This window comes from Miniopterus schreibersii, assembly GCF_964146895.1.
Source record: "Miniopterus schreibersii genome assembly, chromosome: 2".
Taxonomy (NCBI): domain Eukaryota; kingdom Metazoa; phylum Chordata; class Mammalia; order Chiroptera; family Miniopteridae; genus Miniopterus; species Miniopterus schreibersii.
In genome coordinates, this window is record NC_138102.1 from 185247043 (window position 1) to 185264904 (window position 17862).

The following is a 17862-nucleotide window of genomic DNA, read 5'->3' on the forward strand; positions in this document are numbered from 1 at the left end:
AACTGAATTGGAATCCAAATCCATCAGTTTCTCCACCTTCCAAGAAAAATGCAAATAACCACCATATAAACTCATAGGTAGGATTTAGTATTGGGGGGGGGGGGCGCCTTCCAGGAACTGCCCCGACACCAGGACACTCTGGGTGAGACTGTGCCCCTCCCTCCTGTCCATCACGTCCTGGCAATGAAGTTGATGGTCGGGTGGCAGGACCCTGGCACCTGTGCTGGGCAAGGCCTGAGACAGGGAGACAGATGACTCAGACGCAGTCCCTGCCGCAGGGGGTCTCAGGACCGGTTGTTAGCAATGACTGAAAGGAAAGTTTCCAGAAGGAGGGACCGGAGAGAGGCAGGGCCGGTTTGAGAAGAACCTTGAGCTTGAGGAGGCCGAAGGTTGGGCGGGTGCCACGGGATGGGGTCGTGGGCAGAGCCTCAGCCGGACAGTGGGTTGGCAGAGCTGGGCGGTAGACCCATAAGACAGGCCGCGTGCTCTCCCTCACCCCCTTTCCAAAACACAGCGGCCTTTTGCCTGGACTCTGTGCCCGGGAATCAGGTTTGGAGGGGAGGGGGCAGAGACCACCCTGGGCCCCACACCCCTCACCTGGGATGGAGGCTTGGGCCCGGGCCAGCCTCCCTGCGGTGCTGGGAGGCCTGCCTGGGGCAGCCTCAGGGGCTCTGATGAAGAACAGATTTGTATGCATTTGCTTCTTTCCACTTTGTTCTTAGAAGGCAGCCAGGAAATAAATATTTGCTGGGTGAATGCATCCCCCCCACTTCCCTAAAACAGCTCCCCACCCGTCTGCCCGGAGGCGCCCGAAGGGCTGAGGGAACCGGGACTCAGCGTGGTTTTTGTCACCCTGGTGAAGACTCTGGTAGGATCTTGATGGCCAGTGCCCTCTGAGGCCCCGCTGTCCTATGCTCGCATCATTACCCGTAATCCTGACAGCAACCTGTGAGCCCCACTATGGTAGGCCCTGCTGTGGGTGAGCCACTGAGGCCCTATTCTGCTAAGTCACTGGCCCAGGGTCCCACAGTGGGTCAGCGGGGGAGCCGGGCAGGGTCCCCGTGTGAAGCCTGGTGCTCCCTCCCCAGCACTGGGGGTGCATGTCGCACCTTTTCTTTCTCTGCCCTGACCTGCAGGGCACACCTGAGCCCCCTCCGCCTGGCCTGTGAGCACCTGGAGCGGAGACTGAGGTCACCATGCGGCCCGGAGCCCGGCACAAGGTCAGGACAGCATGGGCACCATGCAGACTTCCCTGAAAGCTGGGTACTCAGGTCCCACACAGCCTCCCCCATGGAGTCAGAGTCACGCTAAAGGCCCTTGGGCAGCTGTAAGTTGATATCTGGGAGGGCAAGTCCTCACTCCACTCATTTACTGTAAATGGACCCCCACCCTTTCCAAACGCCGACCCCATCGCGGCTCCCACTCCGTGGCCGATCATTTGTTGAACACCCACGAAAGGCTCGGACGTTTCAGCGACCTCGTGATAAATGATGTGTAGTTTTGTTTTGGGAAGGCCGGCTTGGGCTCTGGGCGCGGGCGGATCACAGGGCTGTGGGCCCCGGGGCCCCCTGCGCAGAGGAGGCGCCCGGAGGCAGCACCCACCCCGGCTGGAGGCTGCAGTGGGGCCTCCTCTGCGGGCCGGGCGGAGCGTAATTGGTTCTGCATGGTGTTGGGAGGGTTCATGTCGAAACTGGAGGAAAGAATCCCATGGGGAGGCCGGAGTCGGAGACCACGTGGCCGGCTCCCTGCAGACGCCCCCTGAAACCTGGTCCCAATTAGGCGCTTGCAGGGGGCTCAGGGTCCCCCCCCTCCATTCGTTTGCAAAACGCTTTCACTAAATTCTGCCTCTTCCTTTGTGGAGCCCAGCTCATCTTTTCATTTTTAAAATGCAGACTTACAAAAAAAGCCCGTCCGAGGTAAGGAAGGCAAGGTCTGTGGGGCGGCTCCGTTGGATTTTATGGGAAGGTTGGAGCATGATTAGGCCTGGCCCCCTGCACCAGACACGGTGCCCAGCGCCTGGGTTTATGGGGCTGACACTCCCTGAGCTGGACGCTTCCACCAGGGCTGGCCACCTCCATTCAAGAAAGAGCTGGACGGAAACTTGGGGAAGCAGTATTTTCTTCCACGGCTCGGGAACCATCTACAAAAATACACTTGGCTATTTTTAGACAGAGCTGCTCGCAGGACTCCTCTCTTTTTTCCGTAAGAACGTTTGGGAGTTTGATTTTGTCATTTAATATTTTCCCTACCACCTGGGGAAACCATCAAGCGCTCGCATTCCTGAGTCAACTTTTCCTGCCGCTCGCTAATTAAAATAAATCTCCGGTGAAAGGACGCCCTCCTAGTATTCGTGGTGTGGCGAGAAGTTCTGTGCTGTTCCCTTCCGCTCCTCTGAGGAACAGCAGTGACGGGCGTTTCTGGGGTGCCCGCTCTGTGCCATGCTAGCGACGCCCGTGGGCCGTTCCCTTCGGGCTCCGTCCGCCGTGTGCTGTGGGTGCTGTTTTCATCACCACACATCCTAGATGAGAAAAGCGAGCCCACTCACAGGGAGCCGCAGCCGCAGGGGCGCGGGGGCACTGAGAGCAGGGGCGTCAGGAGACCAGGCTCCTTGGGCTCCAGCTCTGTGTTGAACACGACGCCCAGGTCAGAGCTGGAGGAGACACATGCGGGTCATCCACTCCCGAAATTCTGCGGATTTTATTTTAACATCTAACTGCTCCCTCCGGAAGTGTGCTCTGTGGGTGATTCATGACCGTGAACTTCGTATTTGCTGAGACTAAAAGAGCATCTTTCCGGGCCTGATGGCTGCAAGCTCCTGGAGGACAGGACTCGTCTATCCTGTTCTCATACCTGCTCAGTGCCCCTGGTTTGCCGGTGTCCTGGGCACGTGTGAAATGACCCTGTAGAGGCCTGGGGAGAAAAAGCGTGGAAACGTAAACCTTATGGACACTCCATTCATTTAAGAAACCTAGAGGCTGTGTTCTCGGCAAAGCAGCCCAGGAAATGCCCGGGTGGCGGGTGGGGGTGTCTGGCGAACAGCGCTCCCAGTCTCCCGCTTCCTGACGGGCCTGTGCTTGGGCTCGTGGTGACAGCATTCTGTCAGTCCAAGGCCAGGGCCTCCTGAGTTGAGAGGAGCCACCGCAGGGACCTCCTACACCCCTACACCCTTCACCCTGAAATTGCAGGGTAACTATCTTGTTTGGCTGCAGAAAGTGTTAGTTGGGCCTAACGCCCGAGTCCCTGGTGCCGCTTCTCAATGCTACAGCACTGTGGCGCCCTGGTGTGTGGTCACGGCTAGGCAGTAACGCCTGGGTGGCACCCCTGTCGCCACAGAATAAATGACCAGTCTGTGGCCGTGTGTGTGCGTGTGCTCGCCGGGGCTCCAGGTCCTGAGAGACACCGAGCTCCACAGTTCTGCCTGTTTTGTGGTCAACTAGCCTTGGGGGGGGCGGGGGGGGACGGTTTAGGGGTTGTAGAAGTGGAAGGGACCCAGTATGTTTAAGTGCAGTTTGGGAGCCCGGTTACCCAGACCTGACCCTGGCTGACTGTGGGTGATGTGATGGGGAGGAGGCGAGTGAATCTCAAGTTTCTTTCTGGCTTGGGGGCCAGTTCGGTGGGTGGTGTCCTTCACAGGCAGGAAGCACAGCGAGCCAGCCAGGCCTGAGGTGCAAGCGTGTGCATTGTGCCTGCTCAGTGCTGTTCACAAAGGACCATAGCCTGGGCGCCTTGAACAACAGACACTTATTGTCTCACTGTCTGGAGGCCAGAAGTCCAAGATCAAGGTGTCGGCAGGGCTGGTTCCTTCTGAGGCCTCTCTCCTTGGCCTGTAGACGGCGGTCTTCTTCCTGCCTCGTCATATGGTCATCCCGCTGCGTGTCCTAATCTTCTTTTCTTTTTAAAAATTTTTTATTGATTTCAGAGAGAGGAAGGGAGAGGGAGAGATAGAAACATCAATGATGAGAGAGAGCCATGGATCGGCTGCCTCCTGCACACCCCCTCCCGGGGATCGAGCCCACAACCCAGGCGTGTGCCCTGACGGGAACTGAACCGTGACCTCCAGGTTCATGGGTTGACGCTCAACCCCGCCTGCCGGGCCTAATCTTCTCTTCCGATGAGGACACCACTCAGGTTAGATTGAGGTGCATCCTAATGACGTCATCTTAACTTCATCGCCTCCTTAAAGACACACAGTTGCATGCCGGGGTCCCCGGGTTAGGGCTTCAACATACGGCTTTGGGGGGATCCAACTCAGCCCCTAAGAGCACGCCTGCAGCTTGATCAGGCCGAGTCCTGAGAACGCTGGAAACTCCTCCGAGATGCTGGATGTGTGTGTCTGGGTCCAGGGAAGGGCTTGGCTGGAGCTGTGAATTTGGGAGGGAGACAAAGAGATGGCGAGGGGGGCCACAGGCGAGGAGGAACGGGTCCCGGAGAGGGGGTGGGGGGAGGAGAGCAGAGATCCGGGACCAAGCGCCCAGGAACCCAGCTCAGGGACAGCAGGTGGAAACTGTGGCCGGTGGGACAGGAGGAGAGCCGGGGAGGGTGGAGTCACTGAAGGGACCCAACGAAGGGGTGGCTTTGAGACAGAGGATGTGGTCACCGTGTCGAATGGCCTCTGCGTGGGGGTGGGCACCTTTTTCTGTCTGGCATCTATGCCATTTCATAACTTCCACAAGCCGGCGGATGGTTGGGATAGAGGCTTAGTTTTGCTTTTGTTCCAGCCCCCAGCACGCACCCCAGGGCCCGGTTCAGGAACGGGATACATTGAAATATGGAAATATTCATGTCTGGTTTTCCTTGGGCAGCTGTGACTTTCTGTGTTCATGAAATCAGTCTACTTTCTGGCAGTTAAAGATGGGTAAAGGTGTCCTTGGATTGCAAGAGGCCCGTGCCCTCCCCGGGGCCGCCCCGTGGCAGCAAATGAAACACCCAGACGCGCCGTTCCACTTGGAAGGGGGGAAAAAAACGCAGCCTGGCTGTGCTCGCTGTGGCTTTGTTTGGCCTTTAAACCCTGATTGGTCGAAGCACATGATGCTTTCCAGATGCTCCCTCTCTGCAGCTGCGCCCCGCGGCGGGCCTCCCCCAGGCCTCCCTCCTCCCGGCTCCAGCTGCGCCGCTGTGGCCCCCGCTTCCTGCGGGCCAGGCAGATGGTCCCCAGGGACCCCTCCCGCTCCGCATTCCACATGTGTGCCTCCGAGGTTTGCGACTGCCCAGAATCAAAGCCAGGCGTTGAGGACCCCACGGGGTCAGCAGGAACGATGCCTTTAATTTGAAAAGTGCTTCATAATCTTCAGAGACACCCCCCCCACCGGCCTGTCCCAAGTCGCCTGCCCAGCCCCATCTCTCCGGGTGCCGCTGGGGTGACTTACAGTTCTGGTCCCGCTGCCTCGATAAACCCCCTTCTGGCCATGCCAGCCGGCCGCTCCCCCCCCCCCGCCAGCCTTTGGAATTTAACACATTGACTGGAACCCAAGGATGGGCTTCTTCTCTCAGTAAATATCTTTCTTGGATTCTGATACTTGAGCAAATTGGTGAGACGCCTATGTCAGAACTTCTTTTTAACATTTAATTTCAAAATAGTGATAGATTCACTGGGAGTTGAAAAATAGCACAGAGAGCCCTGGCCGGTTTGGCTCAGTGGTTAGAGCGTCAGCCCGCTGACCTACGGGTCCCGGGTGAGATTCCGGCCAAGGGCATGGGCCTCAGTTGGAGGCTCAGTCCCATCGGGGCTCGTGCCGGAGGCAAGCAATCGATGTCTGTCTGTCTCTCTCTTCCCCCTTCCACTCTCTCTGAAAAGCAATGGAAAAAATATCCTCTGGTGAGATTAAAAAAGCACAGAGAGACTCTTCGGCTTCTGAAAGGTGGGGTAGATTTACGTTTCCCTCTTCCTCCCGCTAAGGACAACTGGAAACTGAACACTTTATATAAAACAAATGTGAGAAGATTCTGGAAGGTAGAGAGAAGCAGATGGGCTGACTCGGGGCCTGGGGACCCGCAGAGCGGACTGGCGGGGCGTCCCCTGGGGGTTCTTTTGCCCCGTGCGGCCCAGCCTCGGAGCTGGAAAAGAGGCTGCTGGACACGCCAACAGGCAGAGACGGACAAAAGCCACAGAAGCCGGCTGTCTGCAGCCAGGGACCAGGAAAGGGCCTGGCAGGACCGAAGACTTTCACACAATAGCTGCCCTAGTTCAGCTGCTCGCGGGAGCAGGGCCTGCCCACACCCGGCCGGCCAGGCGTCCCTGTGGGCCGGTGTCAGGGAGTCCGGGGGGCAGCCGGGCGCTCGCTCCTGCCAGCCTGGCCCGAGGCCCCTCTCCTGAGGGTCAGCAGGGACGCCCGGGGAGTCTAGGCTTCGACCCAACTCGGCAGCCACAGGCATCCCTCCCGCTTCCCCCACAGGGGGCCTAGTAGAGCCGGGACCTTCGCTGGGCCTGGCCGGAGCCGGGTCACCCTTCCCCCTACCCAGTGGCTCCAGATGGAGAAGTAACAAAGCTCTTCTCTCTCTCCCGGCCAGAGAGGCTTCAGTGGGGCCTCTTGGGGAGCCAGGACCCCACCCCCACCCAGTGGGAGTGGGGAGCACCCCTTCGTGGGTGTCAGTGAAAGCCGAGCGGGAAGCCGGGACGCCCGTGTCCCCGGCAGGAATGGGGAGGGCCCCTCACCCCTGCAGGGCCATGCGGGGGGGGGGAAGGCAGCCGAACAGAAGGTTTAAATAAGACCCGAACCTCCTGTGTAATATGAGAACGGACCGGCTTCGGCTGAAAATCACTCATCGGACCGAGAACCAGAAAGATCTCAAGCTGAGTGAAATACGACAGTAACTGGATCTCGGCCTTGAGACGACAGATGTGAGATTATCTGTTAGGCGAAGATTTCGAAGCACTCGTGACACAAACGCTTCGACCAGCACTTGTGAATGTGCTCGAGACAAATGGAAAAATAGGAAGTCTCAGCACAGGAATGGAAGAGAGAAAAAGGGAAGCGTCGGTGCGCTAGGAGGTAGAACGGTGGAAATGACCGAACGTGAAGGACCGAAATACAATAGCCTGGGGGGAGGTGAACAGAGCGCCTCGGGGCCCGCGGGACTCTCGCGGAAGATCTAATATTTGTTATATCAAGTTCTGGAAGGAGAGGAAGGGAGTGGAGCTGAAATAATAACTGGAACTTCCCACGTTTGGCAAAAGACATAAACCTATAGAAGCTGAGCAAATTCTAAATGTGATAAACCCAAAGAGATCCACACCGAGACACACCTCAGCCAAAATCCCGAAAACTAGAGACAGGAAAAAAATGTTGAAAGAGGTATTTTTGTCAGTGGACCTATCCTTTAAAATTGCTAAAGGAAATGTTCTAAACAGAAAGGAAACGATAAAATAAGAAAGTTTGTAAATCAGGAAAGTACAGTAAGTAAAAATATGGGGCAAGGTATGTTTTTCTTCTAAATTATGTTTGACACTCAAAGCAAAAAGTATAACATTGTCAGGTGTGGTTTTAAATATATGTAGAGGAAGTATTTTTTAAAAAATATGTTTTTATTGATTTTAGAGAGGAGGGGGGAAGGAGAGAGAGAAACATCAATGATGAGAGAGAGTCATGGATCGGCTGCCTCCTGCACGCCTCCTACTGGGTGGGGATGGAGCCCGCAACCCGGGCATGTGCCCCGACCGGGAATCGAACCGCGACCTCCTGGTTCATGGGTTGACACTCAACCACTGAGCCACACCAGCCGCGCTGTAGAGGAAATATTTAAGACAATTCTAAATAGGAGAGAGTAGAGAAACCTAAAAGGAGATAAGATTTCTATACTTCACTCTATCTGGTGAAACGACACCCACAGAACGGGGTAAGTTATGTGCATATAATGCTGTATGTACCTAGAGCAACTACTACAGTGATTAAACAAAGCAATATATTCAAAACACTATATAACTGAAAATGGGATTCTAAAAAAATGTTCAAGTAACACACAGAATGACAGGAAAGAGAAAACGGAGAAACAAAAAGCAAAACAGAAAATGCCCTGGCTGGTTTGGCTCAGTGGTTAGAGCTTTGGCCCGCAGACTGAAGGGTCCTGGGTTCGACGTACCCAAGGGCGGGTACCTCAGTTGCACGCTCGATCCCTGGCCCCAGTCGGGGCACGTGCGGGAGGCGACCGGTCGGTGTGTCTCTCTCACAACGACGTTTCTCTTTTTCTCTCTCTCTCTCCCCCCCTTCCACTCTCTCTGAAAAGCAATGGAGAAGAAAAAAAAAAAATCCTCCAGTGCAGATAAAAAAACCCCAAAAAACAAAATGGCAGACTTAAGCCCAAATAAATGAACCAATGACATGAAATCGAATTTTACCATTACATTTACCATTTACACACAATTAAAAGACAGAAATTGGCAGAACAAATTTTAAATATGGCCCGACTATCGGCTGCCTACCAGAAACTCACAGTGACAGAGGCAATTAAAAATCAAAAGAATAGAAAAAGATCTACAGGACTGTGCAAATATTAAAAAAGGGGGAGCCGGTGTATCTATTAACATCGGGTGAAGTGGACTTCACAGCAAAGCAAGTCACAGAGACGGAGAGAGATTATGTAATGATAGGAGGGCAAGCCCATCAACAGGACGCGCCAGTCCTACATGTGTGTGCATCAAAGACCAGGGCTTCGAAATGGGCGGGAGAGAATTGAAAGAAGAAATAGAGCAATCTGCAATCGTGCTTGGAGACTTATCCAAAGGCACAGGCAGGTGGGTCATGCCTAACGTCACTGTCACCAGCCCATCCATCCAGGTAGGACTCCTGCTGGTGGGACAGCATCTCCTGGCGTGCCAGCCACAGGGGTCACGGGCTGGAATTCTCTCTCTGGGTGTCTCGATGCCCTCGCTCAGACGCCCAGTGCTTGGGGAGCAGATTCAGTGAGAAGAGGTCACGGCCCTGGACTGCTGGACCCTCTCTCCCTGGGTCTTCATCTTCTGAGTCTCGCTCCCTGGAGAGGGTCAATCAGCAAACCTCCTCTGCGTGTCTGTCCTGGGCTGGGCCGTGTGCCGCGTGCCGAGGGAGGAGGCAGATAGAGTCCTGTCTTTGAAGCCTCGGGCCTGCCCACTGTCCCCATAATGACCGGACACCATCAAAGGGAATCCATTGAATGAAGTGAGCTCACACTCGGGCTCTAAAGGCGTGGAAATGAAGTCTACCTTATCGACAACTTTCCACTCAAAATTGTCAAATTAAGCCCTGGCTGGTGTGGCTCAGTGGTTAGGGCGTCGGCCCACACGCCAGAGGGTCTTGGGTTCGATTCCCGGTCAAGGGCACGCGTACCTGGGTTGCAGGTTCACTCGCGGCCTAGGTCAGGGCATGTGCAGGAGGCACCCAATCGCTGTCTCTCACATCCATGTTTCTCTCTCCCTCTGCCTCCCTCCCTTCTTTCCACTCACTCGGAAAATCAATGGGAAAAGATATCCTCAGGTAAGGATTAACCAACGACAACAACGAAAAGAGTCACCCACCGAGTTTAAAATGCAGATTCCCGGCCCCTCCCAGCGTTCGGATGAGGTCGGCCCGTAGGTCGCCCTTTGAGAAAGACCCGTGTGGACTCCACGGTCTTACAGGCAACTGGCCGAGTCACACCCGGAGAGCTCTCACTTTCCCGCCGGGGAAACTGCTACCTGGCCCCATGCTCAGGATGACCGCGTGGGATCGCTTAGTGCAAATAAGAAAGCCCGGGCCTGTCGCTGGAAGGATAAGCTTCAGTACTGGGCGGAATGGCTGGCGCTGACCTGGGTCGTTTCCAAACACCTCCATCGAGGAGCAGTCACCGGGGGTCCTCAGAGGGGTGTGGCCCTGCCCTGCTCCAGCTCCGGGGGTCAGCGGGAAGCCCCACCCCTCCTTCTAAGTCTCGGTGGTGACTTCAGTGTTTAAAACAGTTTGTTTTGGATCGGTCCTCGCGTCTCACAAATTCTGTGTAACTATGAACAAACTCGTACTTGTCCCTCTGAAGTAGATCTCCTATCTTTATGGGCTGTTTCATTTTCCCATTAAAGTTTGAAAAGTATATTTTGAATTTCCCCTGGCTTCAGAATGAAGTCATGAGACCTCCGAATTGCCAACAGATGCTCTCCTGCTGGAACATGAGTGCGCGGGGAGGTTTTATTGAAGCGATTTTCATGCGCAGAGACAGATCAGGCACGTCGAGGACCTGCTGTGAGAAGCACACGGGTTCTCCGGGGAGGCCTCGGGTTTGATTTCGGGCCCGGTTTCGCTTAGGTAATGGTAATCCTTAATAGGCACATGTGCTTTTCTCTTTTTTGGCGTGGGCCTGTTGTTCTCCTGCTTGGAATTCGTCCCCACCATGACGCTAAACTGTCTCAGCTGAAACCTGGACAACGGGCTTCGTTTGAGATGAGGCATAAAATGATGAGATTGGATACGTCCAATGTAGGTTCCTGCATTTTGGGTAGTCTCGGTTCCAATGTTGTTGTTGTTTTTATTGATTTGAGAGAGAAACACTGATCTGTTGTTCCACTTACTTATGCATCTTCGGCTGACTCTTGTATGTGTCCTGACCGGGGATGGAACCCGAAACCTTGGATGCTCAAACCAACTGAGCTGCATGGCCAGGGCCCGAAGTTCTTTACGCCAATAAGGAGCAAGTACTGGGAGCAGGGCAGGTTGTTAAAAGAGCTGGCTGAACCTACTTAAAAGCCAACCCTGTGGGGAGGGAACAAAGAAAGAGCGTCCCCTGCCCAGCCTGCGTGGCTCAGCGGTGGAGCATCGACCTAGGATCCAGGAGATCGCAGTTCAGGGCACATGCCCAGGTTGGGGCTCGACCCCCAGTAGGGGGCATGCAGGAGGCAGCCGATCAATGACTCTCTCACTCATCATCAATGTTTTTATCTCTCTCTCCCTCTCCCTTGCTCTCTCTGAAATCAATAAAGATCTATTTAAAAAAAAAAAAGAAAAAAAAAGAGCATCCTAAGGCATCTACCCCATGGTTGGCCCCAATGTTCCTCACGAAGTATCTTCCCCAAGGACAGGCCTGCGACCTGTTTGTTCCTTAATTTTCAGTCCCTAGCTCAGTGTCCGACGGCGTTAGCTGCTGAGTGGCTCTCAGCTAAATGGACTCTTTGGGGCGGTTTGACAGTTGGAGGTGTTAGGTGGATGGCTCCCAGGAGTAGGGCCCATGCCTCGAGGCAAAGGATGCTGTGCTGCCTTCACTTCCAAAATAAACCTTTGGAACTCAGAGCAGGGTCCGGACCTTGAAATCCAAGAAGCTGCCTTGCTCGGAGGGAGCGAGGGAGCCCAGCGTGGGGGAGAAGAGAGCCATGGGGCTGTGGAGTTCCCAGGCAGGGCCTGTGGCTGCTCCCTTTCCCTTTCAGAATGTACTGGAGGTGACGGATTCCCTGGGGATGTTCTGGGGGATCCTGAAGAAAAGGGACCCTCCCCCCCGGAGGCCCCGGGCTGTGGGGTGAGGTGGTATCTTAGAGGTCGGGGGAGGCTTCTGCCTGGAACATCCTTGCCTCCTCCCTGGGTGGTTCCCACCTGCTCCTGAGGACTCCAGGTGGAAGGTCCCTCTGGGAGACTATTCTGTGTGTCTGTCTGAGTCGCCTGTCTCCTCTCCCCCGGGTTTCCTTGTTTCCCTGTGTGTCCATGTGGCGTGAACTGCGAAGACTGAACTGTGAGCCTATTTCATTCCTCGCCTGTGAGTTGCTTTGGGAGGGACCATGTCTGAGGCATCTTTGTGTCCCCGCGGTCAGCACAGGGTGTTCTGTGTCCCCCGCCGCCCCGCCTCTGCCCGCCCCGATTTGTCAAGGTTCCTTTGAACATGTTGTATTTCCCTCACCCTAACTCCCACCCCCAGCTGCTGGTGAGATTTCTCTTTGTGTTTCTGTTTCCACAGTCTGCTGTTCTGTGCTTAAAACGTGGTTTTCCGCGTGTTTATCCTGTTTGGGGTCAATTGAGCTCCTTGATTCTGTGGGTTGGCGTCTTTCATTGTTTTGGGGAAAATTCTTGGCCATAACCTGAGTATTGCTTTTGTCCCCTCCACCTCTTTTTCTGAGGCTAGACTTGCATATATGTTCGTTAGGCCTTTTGCCTTTGTCCTATAGGCCTTTGGGCCTCTGGGTTTTGTCCATTTTTATTTTTCACCTATGTTTCAATATGCATATTTTTGTTTATTGACCCCTCTTGGAGCTCATTTTTCTCTTGTTCTGTGTGTCTCCATCTGTTGCTAAAGCTTTCCACTGAGCTCTAAATTTTTCAGCTCTGGGATCTCACTTTAGTCATTTGGTCTTTTTCTCTAAAGATTCCAATGTTCTGTTGGAAAAAATGTACCTTTCGTTATTTTGCTGACACTTTCCTTTATTTCTTTTGACGTATGAGTCATTGTTATTTTAGAGTCTCAGTCAGTCAACTTCAGTGTCTGGGTCGACTGTGGCTGTGCATCCTTCCTATCTTTCTCTCTGTTACTCGTCATGTTTCCTGCACTCTTTTCATGTCTAGTAATTTTTTTAAAAAAACGTATCTTTATTGATTTCAGAGAGAGGAAAGGAGGGGGAGAGAGAGAGATAGAAACATCAATGATGAGAGAGTCATTGATCGACTGCCTCTTGCACGCCCCCTACTGGGGACCAAGCCTGCAACCCGGGCATGTGCCCTGACTGGGAATCGAACCCGGATCTCCTGGATCCTAGGTTGACACTCAACTGCTGAGCTATCCGTGGCCAGGCATGTCTAGTAATTTTGATTGAGTGCTGGACATTGTGTATGAACAATAAGGAGGCTCCAGGTGACTTTATTCCCCTCTGGAGATGGTTCTTCCTCACCTCCTAAAAATTATCCTACTTAAGTGGAAAAAAAAAAAAAAAAAAGCTACATACAACACTGTCCCTATTGAATAAATAATATGAGGGGCCTTTCACCTCAATCCAACCAGAAATTGAGCTGGGAAGGGGCTTGGTGTAGTTTTAGGCTTACTTGTTTGTCTCTGAGGTGTCCAGGGAATGCCCTCTGAGCTTTTTTATTGAGAACTTGGGGGGACTTGGTCTCCTCAGCCCTGAAAGATGACAGGAGAGCCAGGTTTGTCTTCCAGTGGTTCCAGCCCGTCTCTCCCACCTCCTGTCCAAGTAGCTTCAACATCTGGCAAATATGTGGAGCGGGGAGACTGGTGGTGTTTTTGAGGGAGGTCTCCTCCCAGGCTGGTCTTTTGTGTCCTAAGCTCCACTCTGCCTTTCAGACCTCCTCTTGGCTCTCCAGGTCCCTGAACAGCACCAGAATCAGCAAAAGTGCCACCAAGAAAAGTGGGCTGTGCGTTCAAACCCCCTCAAGTTTCCTTGCCGCACTTCCACGTGATCACACGAGTCCTTGCTGCCTTCTCTTTGCCCCGGCAGAGGCTCACGGCCAGGAGCAGCCCAGTCCTCAGTCCTCAGACGAGCACTTGGCTGGAGGGCGTCAGCTCACCTCAAAGTCTCTCAATCCTAGGATTTAATCTAGTCTAATCCTCATTGCTTCCAGAGCTTTTTGAGGCCTTAAAAATATGATTTTTGCAATTTATCCACATTTTTCTCTTTGGTGCTATGGGACCTTTGACCTGTGATGACCTGCTACTTACTCCAACTTAAGAAGTATAAAAGGAATGTTTCCTACAGAGTTTACCTGTCTTTGCCTTTTATAAAATCATGCTGATGTGAAAAAGCTAAGTGCACAGTTGTACCTCCGCCACCATTACTAGTGTAAAAGTCCTCCTTGCAAGTAAACATAACCAGAGGGCAACATGGGAAAACCAGCCTGATGGGTGGGGTGGTGGGACTGTCACTTTCCCTTCTGGTTTTGATTTCCTTTCATATGATTAAAATGTGGTTTATAGAATTTTCAAAAATAGCCCTGGCCGGTGTTGCTCAGTGGTCAGAGCACCAGCCCTCCAACCAAAGTGTCTTGGGTTCGATTCCCAGTCCAGGGCATGTACCTGAGTTGCAGGTTTGATCTCCGGCCCTGGTCAGGGTTCCTGGGGAGGCAACCAACTGATGTGTGGCTCTCACATTGATGTTTCCCTCCCTCTCTCTTTCTCTTTCTCTTTCTCTCCCTCCCTCCCTCCTTTCCACTTTCCTCTCTCTCTAAAAATCAATGGAAAAATATCCTCAGGTGAGGGTTAATAAAAGAAAAAAGAATTCTCAAAAAGATCCTTTTGGAAACCCAGGCGTGGCTGCACAGCTCTGCTGAGGTCAGCTTGCAGGCTGGTGTCCGGGTTCTTGTCGAGGGGTCACTGCCCCCCTGATCCACTGAGTCACCCCAGCGGTGCCCTGCTCGCCCGGAGAGCCCCTGCGCCTCGCCTGGTCCGCGTCTCCCTCCCCGCTGAGACCCTTTACAAAGTCAGGAGGGTTAACCACTCGGACCGGCGAGTCTTCCGTCTGACCTCGGGTGCTTTCGTGGGTGGAGCTGCAGCTGTGGGGCCAGGAGAGGGGGGGAAGGGGACACCGGGCCAGGCCCTTCTGAGCCCTTGTCCACCGGTCCAGTGGGCACAATGTTCCTGCCCCCGGGCTGTTGGAGGACTGGGCCACGCTGCATGCTGCTTGCCGAGCTCAAGCTCAGCTGAGCCTGCATCTGAGCATGGAGTCCATGGCCGGAGGGGATGGCGGCTGCGGAGCCTCAGGCCACTGGTGGAGGGACAAACACATGGCCCAGGGCAGGCTGGGCTCCCTGATTAGACGGGTATACAAGTCAGCCTTGTCCATTCATTCCCCACACTTACTTATGCTGTACGTGGGTGAACTCAGGGTAAATGTGCACTTTCTCCGGGCGAACCTGGAGCGGGGCTCCCCGAGATGAACAGAGGGCAGCCCACCCAGTGGGGAGAGAGATGGGCGAACAGTCAAGGCCGGGACAGCCTGGCCGCCTGAGGCCCAGGGGAGGAGGGCCCACGGAGGCCCAGAGGAGAGCCAACGGGAGGAGAGGAAGCCAGCAGCCTGACGTGGCCCCACAGACCACCCAACCTGTGCCCTGCGTCACCCCCAAAATCCCAGAGGGAGTTAGAGGCGTTCGGTGGTCTGAAACCTGAGAGCACATAAAACATGGCCATAATGAAGTCAGCCCCATAAACCGGGAAACCCGAGACCCAGGCTGAGTTTTTGCCGTGTTCGAGTAAATCCTGCGCATTTTATATTAAGACTGAAACTAACGCAGCAGATAAAGTGGGGGCCCAGCTCTCAGCGTGATGGGCCCCTGTGTGAGGGTGGGTCAGGAGGGCAATGCTGAGATACCCATCCCTGTCACAACAGTGCTCCGGAGGGTCAGGGCCACCTGAGGGTGGACCCGTAGGAGGGGAGGGCCTGCCGGGGGAGGGAATGGCAGCCACAGGTAAAGGGAGGAGGGGTCACATCTGAATGGAAACTCCACCCCCATAGCATCAGCCCCTCGGAGGCAGGATTTTGTCTGTTTGGGTCACTTCTGCACCTAGGACAGTGCCTGGCGCATAGCAGGTGCTCAGTAAAGTGCTTGTTTCGAGAATGGCTGAATGAGCAGTGCACTGAGTATGTAGACAGAAGAGGCTGAAGGTGAAACCGAAGGAAACAGCCAGGAGAGAGTGTCCCGGGGATGCCTCATGGGGCAGCCGGAGGCCCTGGACATGGTCCTGCCCACAGCAGGGACCCAGCAGAGGTGCAGCAAGATCCCTCTGCCGTTGCCCAGCTGTCCCAGGCGCCTGGCAGGGAGGCACCGGCGTGGGGCTGGCTGGAGCCCGGGCGCAGCCACGGTCACAGCCACAGACTTCTCATTCCTCCAGGACGGGACAGGGGCACGGCCTGGTGCCTTGTAAAACTTGAGGTGCCTGCAAAGCTTCTCCTGGCCACACCTACCCCGTGGCCACACAAACCGGAGCAAAGCCAAGGGCCCAGAAGTAAGGCAAGGGGCCCAGTGTGAGACGTCGAGAAGGAGCCACCTGGTGCCCTGGGCGCAGGGGGGCATCGAACCTGCAGTGCCTCCCTCGGTGAAATGGCAGCTTCCCAGCCAGGGGGTTCAGGCAGAGCCAAGCGGGCCGACTGTGTGCAGCTGGGCTGCGAGGAGAGATGGGGATGGTTCCCAAGCCCAGCTCCAGGGAAGACCTGCTGGGCCCTAGGCTCCCAGCTACGCAGATTTTCCTAAAACATGACTCAATGCAAAAGATTGCCGAGTTCCTTCCAGAGAAACACTACCTACCCACGGAGACTCCCCGCACCGACCATTTCACTTAGCAAGTTTGCTCGGCTGGGAAGGACCCCAGCGGCTCCCCCATCCACACAGCTGGAACCCCAGGAAACTTCGGGCCCCTGATTAGAACCGTTTGTCCTTCCAGGACGGCAGGTGGCTGAGCCAACTCAGAGAGGGGTGCTCATTGGAGCAGTATGCGCCCTTTGACCCATCCCTCGACTTCTGGGACTCCGTCCTAGAGAAACAATCCCCTGCGTGGAGAGGCTTGCGAACAAATAAATGGTCTTCGCAGTATTTCTTATAACAGCAAAGGGACGGAATTGACTGGGCCATCTATTAGGGGCTTGCGGTGATGGGGTGATGGCGTTTCCCCCGCTGGATGGGGTTTTATTGGCCACCCAGGGGGAATGGAGGCTTTGCAGCGACTCCAGCAAGTTTAGGAGGGGATGTTAATGAAAGAGATCAGGTTACAAAGCTCCTGCCCTGAGATGAGCTATGTAAACTATGCATGTGAAATACTGCAAATCAACGGCCACGGCTCCGGTATGTCAAGGGGATGGGATGATGGATGTTTTTCCCCCCTCTTCCCAATTTCCTGCAATGTGGTTATAGTTAAGATGCATATCATATGCCTAAACAGATCACAACAAAGAAACAATGGCTGGTTTGTACAAACAAGTTCTGCAGAACCGCTGGTATGGCCTGTTTCTGATTTTTTTTTTTTTTCTTTAATGAAAAAGTTATGGAGGTAGAGAGTGAAACATACTCAGTCAGAAAGATCTACAACATTCATTACCCTAACAAAACTGCCTTTCCCCCAATACTTCTCCGTGTTTTTATATATTCTTAACAAAGACTGGTGCGTATACAATTTTATGTTTTGCTTTCATTTTTGTTTTACTTAGAAAACAAGTACCTCTGTTGCAACAGCCCTCATATCTACGGATTGAAACAGCTCCGCGGCATTCCACCGTGGGGACATGTCGTGTACTTGCTTAGCCGTTTCTCCGTATTACACACGCACTGTTTTCACGTTTCCATTATCAAGCTCATGGAAATAAATGTGACTGTGTATAATGCATGTACAGTTGTGCATGGCAAATGTGGAAACTCTCACAGCTTTCCTTTATGTCGGCATTCACGAATTAGGAAACATGATGAGAAAACACTCCACTCGGATGGACAATAACAAACATAAAGTGCTGAGAGCTACAGAGGTATATACTCTTCCCATCCGTAGAGTCCCAGGACAGCCGAGGTTCTAGAATGTTCCGGAATGTGTGTGCTCCCCTCCCCCTTCCATCTCCGGTTCCAATGTCTATTTTCTTTTTCTTTTTTTAAATATATCTTTATTGATTTCAGAGAGAGGAAAGGAGAGGGAGAGAGAGAGAGAGAAACATCAATGATGAGAGCATCATTGATCGAGCCCCCAACCCGGGCATGTGCTCTGACTAGGAATCGAACCCTGATCACCTGGATCCTACCTAGGTCGACGCTCAACCGCTGAGCCACGCCCGGCCAGGCCCAATGTCTATTTTCAAAGCCTAGACCACAGACACACAGCACCCCCTCCTCACCATTTTCTTTCTAACTGTATTAGTCAGCTCCTGCTGCTGTAACAAATACCACAGGCTGGGGCTCAAACAACAGAGATTTATTTCCTCACAATCCTGGAAGCTGGAGTCCAAGATCAAGGTGTTGGCAG